This window comes from Balaenoptera ricei, chromosome 2 (assembly GCF_028023285.1).
Source record: "Balaenoptera ricei isolate mBalRic1 chromosome 2, mBalRic1.hap2, whole genome shotgun sequence".
Classification (NCBI taxonomy): Eukaryota; Metazoa; Chordata; class Mammalia; order Artiodactyla; family Balaenopteridae; genus Balaenoptera; species Balaenoptera ricei.
Genome location: NC_082640.1, coordinates 184,061,198 through 184,075,845, shown reverse-complemented (window position 1 = coordinate 184,075,845; position 14,648 = coordinate 184,061,198). Strand labels below are relative to the sequence as shown.

The window sequence follows — 14,648 nt, the reverse complement described above, 5'->3', positions numbered from 1 at the left end:
CTGTCTCTAGAACTATTCTTACATCATTATATCTCTCTCACATTTGTTACGGGTTTTTGCTTCACAACAGTTCCTTGTTTATCAATGGGATAAAGAGTCCCTCCTTTAATTTTCTTTAACCCATTTTGTTAGCATAGCCATTACTATTAGTGAAAACACCCACCCCCGGATTAGGAACTAGATGATGCCTACATGGGTCTCCCGGCTCCTATGACCAAGATGCCATCCTACGCTGGCGCTCAAAGAATAATCCTCCTGAGGTCCAGTGCGTCCAGCCTGAGGAGTATAAAGCAAAGCAGAAGATAAAAATGGTGGAGACACTGTCCACTCATCACTGCTTCCAAATTCACATCGTTATTTAGGCAATACCTAATGTAGCAGATGTGTGAAATCTGTTAAAAAGAAACCACTTCAATCTTGCTGCTGTGCCAGAATATGAGGGCTGTCTACCGATTCTCCTGGCCCCCTCCTCCTTACCCTAAGTGGTAACAGTTATGTGCCATGGCTTTCCAATTGAAACTCAGGCTTCCCTTGACATATTAATGGTAGAGCTCATCTCCACCCATATTTCCATGATTGGAAATTGTTTTCCGCCATTCATCTTTATTTTTATTCATATATTTATGAAGAGAGCCTCAGTTTTTCAATTGTACGAACAGAATGAAAAGGCATGAACACAAAGACTGCAAAGAAGCCCCTCATTCATTCCTGACCTCGGCCCCTAGGGTCACTTCCAATAGCACAACGGACTAGATTCCATTTGCATCGGACCTCAGAGTTCCAGACACATATTCATCATACACGACTCAGACGCCACCAATAGTCATCCTCGATCCAATACTGTCCCTCCTTCTCTTCGTGTATTTCTACATCGTGTACTGATTGAGGCAATAAATCTCTCATAAATATTGAAACCCCATTAATCACAAAACCTAAGGGCAGTCAGGATATCCCTCTTCTCTCCATAGTTCATTCTCACAGTAGTATTCTCTCCTATAAATCACGATGCTGGTTTTGGGTTGTTGTGGTTTGGTTTGTTCTGTTTTGCTTTGCTTTGTTTTTTTCATGGGGCAGTAATCAATTAATGTTTCATAAAATGTAACATTTATCACCAAGTTGCATTGGCCTTCTGTTTTCCTATAGGGATCTCTCCAATAATACACTGAATGCAACACAGAGGGACAAAAATATAATGGAAACCATGACATGAAATTTGATTATTACTCACGTGGGTTCTGGCAATGATAAGGCACCATCACCGTGAAATACTGATAGCTTGCTCAGCTCGAATGTGTCCACTTTAATCAGTAGAAAGAACAGTCGATGATAGAAAAGAGACAGAGAGAAAACAAATTTTATGGACATTGATGCTTTCTTTGCAGATTTAATGTTCTCAGTCATGGAGAATTGATCACTCTTTCATAATGCAGAGATTCTTCTTTTTCTACACAGCAAAATACCCTCAAGCTTCACAGTGACCCAGAACAATAAAACTGACTCTTAATTATTCACATCTACATGATGCTTGGCCAAAAAGTTGACCTCCTAGGTCCATTTGTTATTAGCAGGCATCAGTGGTGGTAATCTTTAGGATTACTTATTGCTGGAACACTTGTCCAATGTAGGCAATGATTGACCTTTTCTTCTTAATATACTATTTACATATTTTGAACCATTCTATCACTTACCGATTAATAGTATGAAATCAGAATTGTGTAACCCAAACAAAGGGCATGACTTTATATATGCCGGACATCTGTCCATAGCAAGAAACCAATGTAGAAAACAGAGTATGAATCCTTCTTGGCCATCAGGCTTCCAGATACTTATGGTTCCCTACCCAGGCCTCATCTTATACCCAACTTGATCGTTGGCCCCCCTTGGTCCAATTTTATTTCATTCATTGATATATATCAATTAAATCATTACATCAGTGATACTGATGAACGAAAGACACGAATACCCAAAACCCAAGAACAAGACCCGCGAATATCCCTAACTTCTCTCCAATCACTATCACCATACATGAGATCGCTTTCCTTAATGAATTTCCAGGATCTAGATGATCACTTCTTCAGCATAAGCTCTCATGGCTTGTTTATCAACAGGCCTTCGTCAACCCTTTTATATATATCTATGACTTTTACGAATACAATAAAAACACTTAAACCAATTCCCCAAACCAAGACAGGAAACCTGGCCATAGCTCACCTGGGTGTCTGTCCCATAGCAACCTGAAAAGGAGAACCTTGATCACAACGGAGGCTGAAATCTCCTTGAGCTTCTATTCTGAAAAGTACCAAACAGAGAAGGTGATGACGAGATGGAGACTTTCTCTCCATGGATCTGCCTATCTGTTGATTGATGCTTTCATTGGCTCAATTCACATAACCAATGAAAACTAATGAGGAGAAAGACCACATTTCTTTTGTATTGGACCTCAAAGTTCCAGACACATATTATTCATCACCAATGACTCATACGCTGGCATTTATCATCATTGATCCAGAAAAGATGACTTTCTCTTCATTCAATATGTTTCACTGATTCATGCGTTACTTCCCTAATGCCAATTTTGACACTCTAGGGTTTGCAAAACCCAGAAAGGCCTCTATATCGCTCACCTGTCTCTAGAACCATTCTCACATCATCGTATCTCTCTCATATTTATTATCGGGTCTCTGCCTCACAGCAGTTCCTTGTTTATCAGTGGGATAAAGATGCCCTCCTTCAATTTTCTTTCACCCATTTTGTTAGCATAGTCATTAGTTTTAGTGAAAACACCCACCCCCAGACTAGGAACTAGATGATGCTCACACAGGCTCCTACGACCAAGATGCCATCCTAGGCTGGCACTCGAGGGCAAAGCCTCTTTTCTCGTACAGTGCATCCACTCTGAGGAGTATAAAGCAAAGCAGAAGATAAAAATGGTGGAGACACTCACCACTCATCTCGGCTTCCACATTCCCATTGTTATTTAGGCAATCCCTAATACAGCGGATATGTGAAATCTGTTGAAAAGAAACCAGTTCAATCTTGCCGGTGTGCCATATTATGAAGTTTGTCTACCCATTATCCTGGCCTGCTCCTCCTTACCCTAGTGGTATCAATCATGTGCCATGGCTTTCTAATTGAAATTCAGGCTTTCCTTAATATATTAATGGTATATCTCACCTCCACCCATATTTCCGTGATTGGTAATTGCCGCCGTTAATTTTTATATTTATTCATGTATTTATGAAGAGAGCCTCAGTTTTTCAATTGTTGAACAGAATGAAAAGGCATGCATACAAAGAACACAAAGAAGCCCCTCATCATTCCTGACCTCTGCCTCTAGGGTCACTTCCAATAGGACAACGGACTAGATTCCATGTGCACTGGAACTCCTAGGTCCGCTTGTTATTAACGGGCATCACTGGCAGCAGTCCTTAGGATTACTTCTTGCCAAAGCACATGTGTCCACAGTAGGCAATAATTGACCTTTTCTTCTTAATCTACTATTTACTTATTTTGAAGGGTTCTATCACTGATCGATTAATAGTATGAAAACTATATTGAGTAACCAAAATAAGAGCATGACATTATATATTCTGAACATCTGTCCATAGGAAGAAATCAATGTAGAAAACAGAGTATGTATCCTTCTTTGCCGTCCGGCCTCCAAATGCTTGTGGTTCCTTGCCGATGCCTCATCCTCTACCCATCTTTATTGTTGGTCCCCTTGGGTCCAATTATACTTCATTTATTTATACATCTCTATCAATTAAATCATTATATTATTGATACTAATGAAAGAAAGACACGAATACCCAAAACCCAAGAACAAGACCTGTGAATATCCCTAACTTCTCTCCAATCACTACGACCATACATGAGATCTCTTTTCTTAAGGAATTTCCAGGATCTAGATGACCATTTCATCAGCATAAGCTCTCATGGCTTGTTTTACAACGGGTCATCATCAACCCTTTGAAATATGTCAATGAGTTTTGAGAATACAATGAAAGCACTTAAATCAATTCCCCAAACCAAGACAGGAACGCTGGACAAAACTCACCTGGGTCTCTGCCCCATAGCAACCGGAAATGGAGAACCTTGATCAAAATGGAGGCTGAAATTACCTTGAGTTTCTAGTCTAAAAAGTACCGAACAGAGAAGGTGATGACGAGATGGAGACTTTCTCTCCATGGATCAGCAGATTTGTTTACTGATGCGTTCATTGGCTCAATTAGCATAACCAGTGAAAACGCATGAAGAGAAAGATCACATTTCTTTTGTATTGGACCTCAGAGTTCCAGACACATATTATTCGTCATCGATGACTCATACGCTGGCATTTATCAACATCGATCCAGAAAAGATGACTTTCTCTTCATTCTGTACGGTTCACTGATTCATGCATTAATTCACTAATGTGAATTTTGACACTCTGGGGTTCGCAAAACCCAATGAGGCCTTGTTATCGCTCACCTGTCTTGAACTATCCTCACACCATTATATCTCTCTCATATTTATTATCAGGGTTTTGCTTCACAACAGTTCCTTATTTATCAATGCGATAAAGATGCCCTTCTTTAATTTTCTTTCACCCATTTTGTTAACATACTCATTACTTTTAGTGAAAACACCCATCCCCAGACTAGGAACTAGATGATGCTCACAAGGGTCTCCTGGCTCCTACGACCAAGATGCCATCCTAGGCTGGCACTCAAGGAAGAATCTTCATTTCTGGTCCAGTGCATCCACTCTGAGGTGTATAAAGCAAAGCAGAAGATAAAAATGGTGGAGACACGCTCCACTCATCCCTGCTTCCACATTCACATCGTTATATAGGAAATCCCTAATGTAGTGGATATAGGAAAGCTGTTGAAAAGGAACCACTTCAATATTGTCTCTGTGCCAGAATATGAATGTTGTCTACCACTTCTCCTGGCCCCCACCTCATTACCGTAAGTGGTAACAGTCATGTGCCATGGCTTTCTAATTGAAATTCAGGCTTTCCTTGATATATTAATCGCATATCTCGTCTCCACCCATATTTCTGTGATTGGAAATTGTTTTCCATCGTTCATCTTTAGTTTTATTCATATATTTATGAAGAGAGCCTCAGTTTTTCAATTGTACAAACAGAATGAAAAGGCATAAACACAAAGACTGCAAAGAAGACCCTCATTCATTCCTGACTTCAGCCTCTAGGGTCACTACCGATAGGACAATGGACTAGATTCCATTTGCATCGGACCTCAGAGTTCCAGACACGTATTCATCGTACACGACTCATACGCCACCAGTAGTCATCCTCGATCCAATACTGTCCCTCCTTCTCTTCGTGTATTTCTACATCGTGTACTGATTGAGGCAATAAATCTCTCATAGGTATTGAAAACCCTATTAATCACAAAACCTAAGGGCAGTCATGATATCCCTCTTCTCTCCATAATTTATTCTCACAGCAGTGTGTCTCACCTGTAAATCACAATGCTGATTTTGTGTTGTTGTGGTTTGATTTGTTTTGTTTTGCCTTGTTTTTTTCATTGGGGCAGTAAGCAATTAATATTTCATAAAATGTAACATTTATCACTGAGCTGACTGGCCTTCTGTTTTCCTATAGGGATCTCTCTAGTAATACGCTGAATGCATACACAGAGGGACAAAATAATAACAGAAACCATGTAATCAATTTATGTTTCATAAAATGTAACATTTATCAGCGAGCTTCATTGGCCTTGGTTTTCCTATAGAGATCTCTACAATACTACACTGAATGCACACACAGAGGGACACCATAATAACAGAAACCATGACATGAAATTTGATTATTACTCACAGGCTTCCTGCAATCATAAGGTGCATCACCATGAAATACTGATAGCTTGATCAGTTCGAATGTGTCCACTTTAATCAATAGAAAGCACAGTCGATGAAACAAAAGAGAGAGAAAGGAAACTTTATGGACTTTGATGCATTCTTTCCAGATTTAATGTTCTCAATCATGAGGAATTGGTCACTCTTTCATAATGCAGAGATTTTTCTTTTTCTACAAACAAAAATACCGTCAAACTTGAGAGCACCCCAGAACGATTAAATTGACTCTTAATTATTCACATCTACTTGAAGCTTGGCCAAACAGCTGACCTCCTAGATCCATTTGTTATTAACGGTCATTACCAGTGGAAATATTTAGGATTGCTTCTTGCCAGACCACATGTGTCCACTGTGGGAATTAACTGACTTTTTCTTCTCAATCTAATATTTACATATTTTGAACGGTTCTATCACTTATTGATTAATAATATGAAATCTAAATTGAGTAACCCAAACTAAGAGCATGATGTTATATATTCTGAACATCTGTACATAGGAAGAAATCAATGTAGAAAACACAGTATGTATCCTTCTTGGCCCTCAAATTCCAGATACTTATAGTTCCTTGCCCATGCTTTATCCTCTACCCAACTTCATCTTTGGTCCCCTTGGGTCCAATTTTACTTCATTCATTGATATATCTCTATCAAATAAATCATTACACCATTGATACTAATGAAAGAAAGACACGAATACCCCAAACCCAAGAACAAGACCTGCGAATATCCCTAACTTCTGTCCAATCACTATCATCATACATGAGATCTCTTTCCTTAATGCATTTCCAGGATCTAGATGATCACTTCATCAGCATAAGCTCTCATGGCTTATTTTTCAACGGGCCTTCGTCAACCCTTTGATATATATCGATGACTTTTGAGAATACAATGAAAACACTTAAACAAATTCCCCAAACCAAGACAGGAACCCTGGCCACGACTCACCTGGGTCTCTGTCCCATAGCAACCTGAAAAGGAGAAGCTTGATCAGAATGGAGGCTGAAATCGCCTTGAGCTTCTATTCTGAAAAGTACCGAACAGAGAAGGTAATGACCGAGATTGAGACTTTCTCTCCATGGATCAGCAGATTTGTTTACTGATGCTTTCATTGGCTCAATTAGCATAACCAGTGAAAACGCATGAAGAGATAGACCACATTTCCTGTGTATTGGACCTCAGAGTTCCAGACACATATTATTCGTCACCGATGACTCATGCACTGGCATTTATGATCATCGATCCAGAAAAGATGACTTTCTCTTCATTCTATATGTTTCACTGATTCATGCGTTACTTCATTAATGCCAATTTTGACACTCTATGGTTTGCAAAACCCAGCGAGACCTCGATATCGTTCACCTGTCTCTATAACCATTCTCACATCATTATATCTCTGTCATATTTATTATCAGGTTTTTGCTTCACAACAGTTCCTTGTTTATTAATGGGATAAAGATGTCCTCCTTTAATTTTCTTTCACCCATTTTTTTTTTAGCATACTCATTACTTTTAGAGAAACCACCCATCCCCAGACTAGGAACTAGATGATGCTCACATGGGTGTCCGGGCTCCTGTGACCAAGATGCCCTCCTAGGCTGGCATTCAAGGAAGAATCCTCATTTCTGGTCCAGTGCATCCACTCTGAGGAGTATAAAACAAAGCAGAAGATAAAAATGGTGGAGGCACTCTCCACTCATCCCTGCTTCCACATTCATATCATTATTTAGGCAATCCCTAATGTTGAGGATATGTGAAATCTGTTGAAAAGGAATCTTCAATCTTGCCGCTGCGCCAGAATATGAAGATTGTCAACCACTTCTCCTGACCCCTCCTCCTTACCCTAAGTGGTAACAGTCATGTCCCGTGGCTTTATAATTGAAATTCAGTCTTTGTTTGACATATTACTGGTATATCTTTTTTTTTTTTTAACACCTTTATCGGAGTATAATTGCTTTACAATGGTGTGTTAGTTTCTGCTTTATAACAAAGTGAATCAGTTATACATATACATATATCCCCATATCTCTTCCCTCTTGCATCTCCCTCCCTCCTACCCTCCCTATCCCACCCCTCTAGGTGGTCACAAAGCACCGAGCTGATCTCCCTGTGCTATGCGGCTGCTTCCCACTAGCTATCTATTGTCTCCACCCATATTTCCCATAATTGGAAATTGTTCTTTTTTTCGTTCACCTAATATTTTAAAATTTTTATTTGGGTATAATTCAGCATAGTTTTGGAAGCCCTAACCACTGGTTTCAGAGAAGAAAAGAATTAAAAGTGATCCAAGTTGGAAAAGAAAATGTAAAACTGTCACTATTTGCCGATGATATTATACTATACATATAAAATCATATATATGATACCAGAAAACTAGTAGAGCTCTTCAATGAATTTGGAAAAGTTGCAGGATTCACAGTTAATACACAGAAATCTCTTGCATTACTATACTCTAACAATGGAAGTTCATAAATAGGGATTATGGAAACAATCACATTTACCATTGCATCAAAAAGAATAAAATAGCTAGGAATAAACCTTCGTAAGGAAGCCAAAGACCTGTAATTAGAAAACGATAAGATGCTGATGAAAGAAATAAAAGATGACACAAACAGATGATGAGATATACCATATTCTTGGATGAAAGAATCAATATTCTGAAAATGGCTACGTATCCAAAGATATCTACAGATTCAAAGCAATCCTTATCAAATTACCAATTTTTTTTTTTACAGAATTAGAACAAAAAACTTTACAATTTGTATGGAAATACAAAAGACCATGAATAGCCAAAGCAATCTTCAGAAAGAAAAACAGATCTGGGGGAGGGGGCAAGATGGCGGAAGAGTAAGACGCGGAGATCACCTTCCTTCCCACAGATACAGCAGAAATACATCTACACGTGGAACTGCTCCTACAGAACCCCCCCTGAACGCTGGCAGAAGACGTCAGACCTCCCAAAAGGCAAGAAAATCCCCACGTACTTGGGTAGGGTAAAAGAAAAAAGAAATAACAGAGACAAAAGAATAGGGACGGGACCTGCGCCAGTGGGAGGGAGCCGTGAAGGAGGAAAGGTTTCCAGGCACTAGGAAGCCCCTTTGCGGGCAGAGACTGCAGGTGGCAGAGGGCGGAAGCTTCGGAGCCGCGGAGGAGAGCGCAGCCACAGGGGTGTGGAGGGCAAAGTGGAGAGACTCCCGCACAGAGGCTCGGTGCCAACCAGCACTCACCAGCCCGAGAGGCTTGTCTGCTCACTCGCCGGGGCGGGCGGGGGCTGGGAGCTGAGGCTCGGGCTTTGGTGCTAGCCGGGAGGGAGTCCGGGAAAAAGTCTGCAGCTGCCGAAGAGGCAAGAGACTTTTTCTTGCCTCTTTGTTTCGCGGCGCGCAAGGAGAGGGGATTCAGAGCGCTGCCTAAACGAAATCCAGAGACGGGTGCGAGCCGCGCGGCTATCAGCGCGGATCCCACAGCAACAGGGGCGCAGAGGGAAAAACGGAGAGATTCCCGCACAGAGGCTCAGCGCCGAGCAGCGCTCACCAGCCCGAGAGGCTTGTCTGCTCACCCACCGGGGCGGGCGGGGCTGGGAGCTGAGGTGCGGGCTTCGGTCGGATCGCAGGGAGAGGACTGGGGTTGGCGGCGTGAACACAGCCTGAAGGGGTTGGCGTGCCGCGGCGAGCCGGGAGGGAGCCGGAGAGGAGGTCTGCAGCCGCCGAAGAGGCAAGAGACTTTTTCTTGCCTCTTTGTTTCACGGCGCGCAAGGAGAGGGGATTCAGAGAGCCGCCTAGACGAACTCCAGAGGCGGGCGCGAGCCGCGGCTAACAGCGCGGACCCCAGAGACTGGTAGGAAACGCTAAGGCTGCTGCTGCAGCCACCAAGAAGCCTGTGTGCGAGCCCAGGTCACTCTCCACACCGCCCCTCCCGGGAGCCGGTGCAGCTCGCCACTGCCAGGCTCCCGTGATCCAGGGACAACTTCCCCGGGAGAACACACGGCGCACCTCAGGCTGCTGCAACGTCACGACGCCTCTGACGCCACAGGCTCGCCCCGCCTCCTCCGTACCGCTCCCTCCCCCGGCCTGAGTGAGCCAGAGCCCCCGAAGCAGCTGCTCCTTTAACCCCGTTCTGTCTGGGCGGGGAACGGACGCCCTCAGGCAACGTACATGCAGAGGCGGGTCCAAATCCAAAGCTGAACGCTGGGAGCTGTACGAACAAAGAAGAGAAAGGGAAATCTCCCCCAGCAGCCTCAGAAGCAGAGGATTAAAGCTCCACAAACAACTTGATGTGCCTGCATCTGTTGAATACCTGAATAGACAACGAATCATCCCAAATTCAAAAGGTGGACTTTAGGAGCAGGATATATTAATTTCCCCTTTTCCTTTTTTTGTGAGTGTATATGTGTATGCTTCTGGGTGAGATTTTGTCTGTATAGCTTTGCTTTCACCATCAGTCCTAGGGTTAGGTCCGTCCATTTTTTTTTTTTTTTTTTTACTTAAAAAAAAAAAATTTTTTTTTCCCTAATATATGCTTTCTTAATAATTTTTTCCGTATTTTCTATTTTTAGAAATTAAAAAAAAAATTAATAAGTTTTTTCATATTTTTTATTTTAAAAAATTAAAATTTTTTTTAATAAATTTTTTTCTTAAAAATCTTTTTCTTATTTTTTACTATAAAAAAATTAATAAATCTATTTTTAAAAATTAAAAAAAATTATTTTTCTGAATACATTTACTCTTAATAATTTTTTTTTCTTATTTTTTATTATAATAGCTTTATTTTATTTTATTTTATCCTCTTTTTATCTTTCTATTTTTTTCTCCCTTATATTCTGAGCTGTGTGGATGAAAGGCTCTTGGTGCTCCAGCCAGGCATCAGGGCTGTGCCTCTGAGGTGGGAGAGCCAACCTCAGGACACTGGTCCACATGAGACCTACCAGCTCCACGTAACACCAAACGGCAAAAATCTCTCAGAGATCTCCATCTCAACATCAAGACCCAGCTTCACTCAAGGACCAGCAAGCTACAGGGCTGGACACCCTATGCCAAACAACTAGCAAGACAGGAACACAGCCCCATCCATTAGCAGGGAGGCTGCCTAAAATCATAAGGTCACAGACACCCCAAAACACACCACCAGACGTGGACGTGCCCACCAGAAAGACAAGATTCAACCTCATCCACCAGAACACAGGCACTAGTCCCCTCCACCAGGAAGCCTACACAACCCACTGAACCAACCTTACCCACTGGGGACAGATACCAAAAACAACGGGAACTACGAACCTGCAGCCTGTGAAAAGGAGACCCCAAACACAGTAAGATAAACAAAATGAGATGACAGAAAAACACACAGCAGATGAAGGAGCAGGGTCAAAACACACCAGACCTAACAAATGAAGAGGAAATAGGTAGTCTACCTGAAAAAGAATTCAGAATAATGATAGTAAGGATGATCCAAAATCTTGGAAATAGAATAGACAAAATGCAAGAAACATTTAACAAGGACGTAGAAGAACTAAAGAGGAACCAAGCAACGATGAAAAACACAATAAATGAAATTAAAAATACTCTAGATGGGATCAATAGCAGAATAACTGAGGCAGAAGAACGGATAAGTGACCTGGAAGATAAAATGGTGGAAATAACTACTGCAGAGCAGGATAAAGAAAAAAGAATGAAAAGAACTGAGGACAGTCTCAGAGACCTCTGGGACAACATTAAACGCACCAACATTCGAATTATAGGGGTCCCAGAAGAAGAAGAGAAAAAGAAAGGGACTGAGAAAATATTTGAAGAGATTATAGTTGAAAACTTCCCTAATATGGGAAAGGAAATAGTTAATCAAGTCCAGGAAGCACAGAGAGTCCCATACAGGATAAACCCGAGGAGAAACACGCCAAGACACATATTAATCAAACTATCAAAAATTAAATATAAAGAAAACATATTAAAAGCAGCAAGGGAAAAACAACAAATAACACACAAGGGAATCCCCATAAGGTTAACATCAGATCGTTCAGCAGAAACTCTGCAAGCCAGAAGGGAGTGGCAGGAGATACTTAAAGTGATGAAGGAGAAAAACCTACACCCAAGGTTACTCTACCCAGCAAGGATCTCATTCAGATTTGATGGAGAAATTAAAACCTTTACAGACAAGCAAAAGCTGAGAGAGTTCAGCACCACCAAACCAGCTTTACAACAAATGCTAAAGGAACTTCTCTAGGCAAGAAACACAAGAGAAGGAAAACACCTACAATAACAAACCCAAAACATTTAAGAAAATGGGAATGGGAACATACATATCGATAATTACCTTGAATGTAAATGGATTAAATGCTCCCACCAAAAGACACAGACTGGCTGAATGGATACAAAAACAAGACCCATATATATGCTGTCTACAAGAGACCCACTTCAGACCTAGAGACACATACAGACTGAAAGTGAGGGGATGGAAAAAGATATTCCATGCAAATGGAAATCAAAAGAAAGCTGGAGTAGCAATTCTCATATCAGACAAAATAGACTTTAAAATAAAGACTATTACAAGAGACAAAGAAGGACACTATATAATGATCAAGGGATCGATCCAAGAGGAAGGTATAACAATTGTAAATATTTATGCACCCAACATAGGAGCACCTCAATACATAAGGCAAATACTAACAGCCATAAAAGGGGAAATTGACAGCAACACAATCATAGTAGGGGACTTTAACACCCCACTTTCATCAATGGACAGATCATCCAAAATGAAAATAAATAAGGAAACACAAGCTTTAAATGATACATTAAACAAGATGGACTTAATTGATATTTATAGGACATTCCACCCAAAAACAACAGAATACACATTTTTCTCAAGTGCGCATGGAACATTCTCCAGGATAGATCATATCTTGGGTCACAAATCAAGCCTTGGTAAATTTAAGAAAATTGAAATCGTATCAAGTATCTTTTCCGACCACAACGCTATGAGACTAGATATCAATTACAGGAAAAGATCTGTAAAAAATACAAACACATGGAGGCTACACAATACACTACTTAATAATGAAGTGATCACTGAAGAAATCAAAGGGGAAATCAAAAAATACCTAGAAACAAATGACAATGGAGATACGACGACCCAAAACCTATGGGACGCAGCAAAAGCAGTGCTAAGAGGGAAGTTTATAGCAATACAAGCCTACCTCAAGAAACAGGAAACATCTCGAATAAACAACCTAACCTTGCACCTAAAGCAATTAGAGAAAGAAGAACAAAAAAACCCCAAAGCTAGCAGAAGGAAAGAAATCATAAAGATCAGGTCAGAAATAAATGAAAAAGAAATGAAGGAAACAATAGCAAAAATCAATAAAACTAAAAGCTGGTTCTTTGAGAAGATAAACAAAATTGATAAACCATTAGCCAGACTCATCAAGAGAAAAAGGGAGAAGACTCAAATCAATAGAATTAGAAATGAAAAAGGAGAAGTAACCACTGACACTGCAGAAATACAAAAGATCATGAGAGATTACTACAAGCAACTCTACGCCAATAAAATGGACAACCTGGAAGAAATGGACAGATTCTTAGAAATGCACAAACTGCCGAGACTGAACCAGGAAGAAATAGAAAATATGAACAGACCAATCACAAGCACTGAAATTGAAACTGTGATTAAAAACCTTCCAACAAACAAAAGCCCAGGACCAGATGGCTTCACAGGTGAATTCTATCAAACATTTAGAGAAGAGCTAACACCTATCCTTCTCAAACTCTTCCAAAATATTGCAGAGGGAGGAACACTCCCAAACTCATTCTACGAGGCCACCATCACCCTGATACCAAAACCAGACAAAGATGTCACAAAGAAAGAAAACTACAGGCCAATATCACTGATGAACATAGATGCAAAAATCCTCAACAAAATACTCGCAAACAGAATCCAACAGCACATTAAAAGGATCATACACCATGATCAAGTGGGGTTTATCCCAGGAATGCAAGGATTCTTCAATATACGTAAATCAATCAATGTGATACACCATATTAACAAATTGAAGGAGAAAAACCATATGATCATCTCAATAGATGCAGAGAAAGCTTTCGACAAAATTCAACACCCATTTATGATAAAAGTCCTGCAGAAAGTAGGCATAGAGGGAACTTTCCTCAACATAATAAAGGCCATATATGACAAACCCACAGCCAACATTGTCCTCAATGGTGAAAAACTGAAACCATTTCCACTAAGATCAGGAACAAGACAAGGTTGCCCACTCTCGCCACTATTATTCAACATAGTTTTGGAAGTGTTAGCCACAGCAATCAGAGAAGACAAAGAAATAAAAGGAATCCAAATCGGAAAAGAAGAAGTAAAGCTGTCACTGTTTGCAGATGACATGACACTATACATAGAGAATCCTAAAGATGCTACCAGAAAACTCCTAGAGCTAATCAATGAATTTGGTAAAGTAGCAGGATACAAAATTAATGCACAGAAATCTCTTGCATTTCTATACACTAATGACGAAAAATCTGAAAGTGAAATTAAGAAAACACTCCCGTTTACCATTGCAACAAAAAGAATAAGATATCTAGGAATAAACCTACCTAAGGAGACAAAAGACCTGTATGCAGAAAATTATAAGACACTGATGAAAGAAATTAAAGATGATACAAATAGATGGAGAGATATACCATGTTCCTGGATTGGAAGAATCAACATTGTGAAAATGACTCTACTACCCAAAGCAATCTACAGATTCAATGCAATCCCTATCAAGCTACCACTGGCATTTTTCACAGAACTAGA

The 14,648-nt window shown here is 40.4% G+C and overlaps 5 non-coding genes across 5 annotated transcripts; all 5 read right to left on the bottom strand.

Moving 5' to 3' along the window:
* Positions 1–765: 765 nt before the first annotated feature.
* On the bottom strand, positions 766–837 carry LOC132361377 (small nucleolar RNA SNORD113/SNORD114 family). The gene has a single exon (XR_009501678.1). It is a non-coding gene; the product is annotated as a small nucleolar RNA SNORD113/SNORD114 family (small nucleolar RNA).
* Positions 838–2,433: 1,596 nt separating this feature from the next.
* LOC132361378 (small nucleolar RNA SNORD113/SNORD114 family) lies at positions 2,434–2,508 on the bottom strand. The gene has a single exon (XR_009501679.1). It is a non-coding gene; the product is annotated as a small nucleolar RNA SNORD113/SNORD114 family (small nucleolar RNA).
* Positions 2,509–4,279: 1,771 nt separating this feature from the next.
* Positions 4,280–4,354, bottom strand: LOC132361388 (small nucleolar RNA SNORD113/SNORD114 family). The gene has a single exon (XR_009501686.1). It is a non-coding gene; the product is annotated as a small nucleolar RNA SNORD113/SNORD114 family (small nucleolar RNA).
* Positions 4,355–5,236: 882 nt separating this feature from the next.
* LOC132361371 (small nucleolar RNA SNORD113/SNORD114 family) lies at positions 5,237–5,308 on the bottom strand. The gene has a single exon (XR_009501672.1). It is a non-coding gene; the product is annotated as a small nucleolar RNA SNORD113/SNORD114 family (small nucleolar RNA).
* A 1,724-nt stretch (positions 5,309–7,032) lies between these two features.
* LOC132361408 (small nucleolar RNA SNORD113/SNORD114 family) lies at positions 7,033–7,107 on the bottom strand. The gene has a single exon (XR_009501702.1). It is a non-coding gene; the product is annotated as a small nucleolar RNA SNORD113/SNORD114 family (small nucleolar RNA).
* Positions 7,108–14,648: the final 7,541 nt, after the last annotated feature.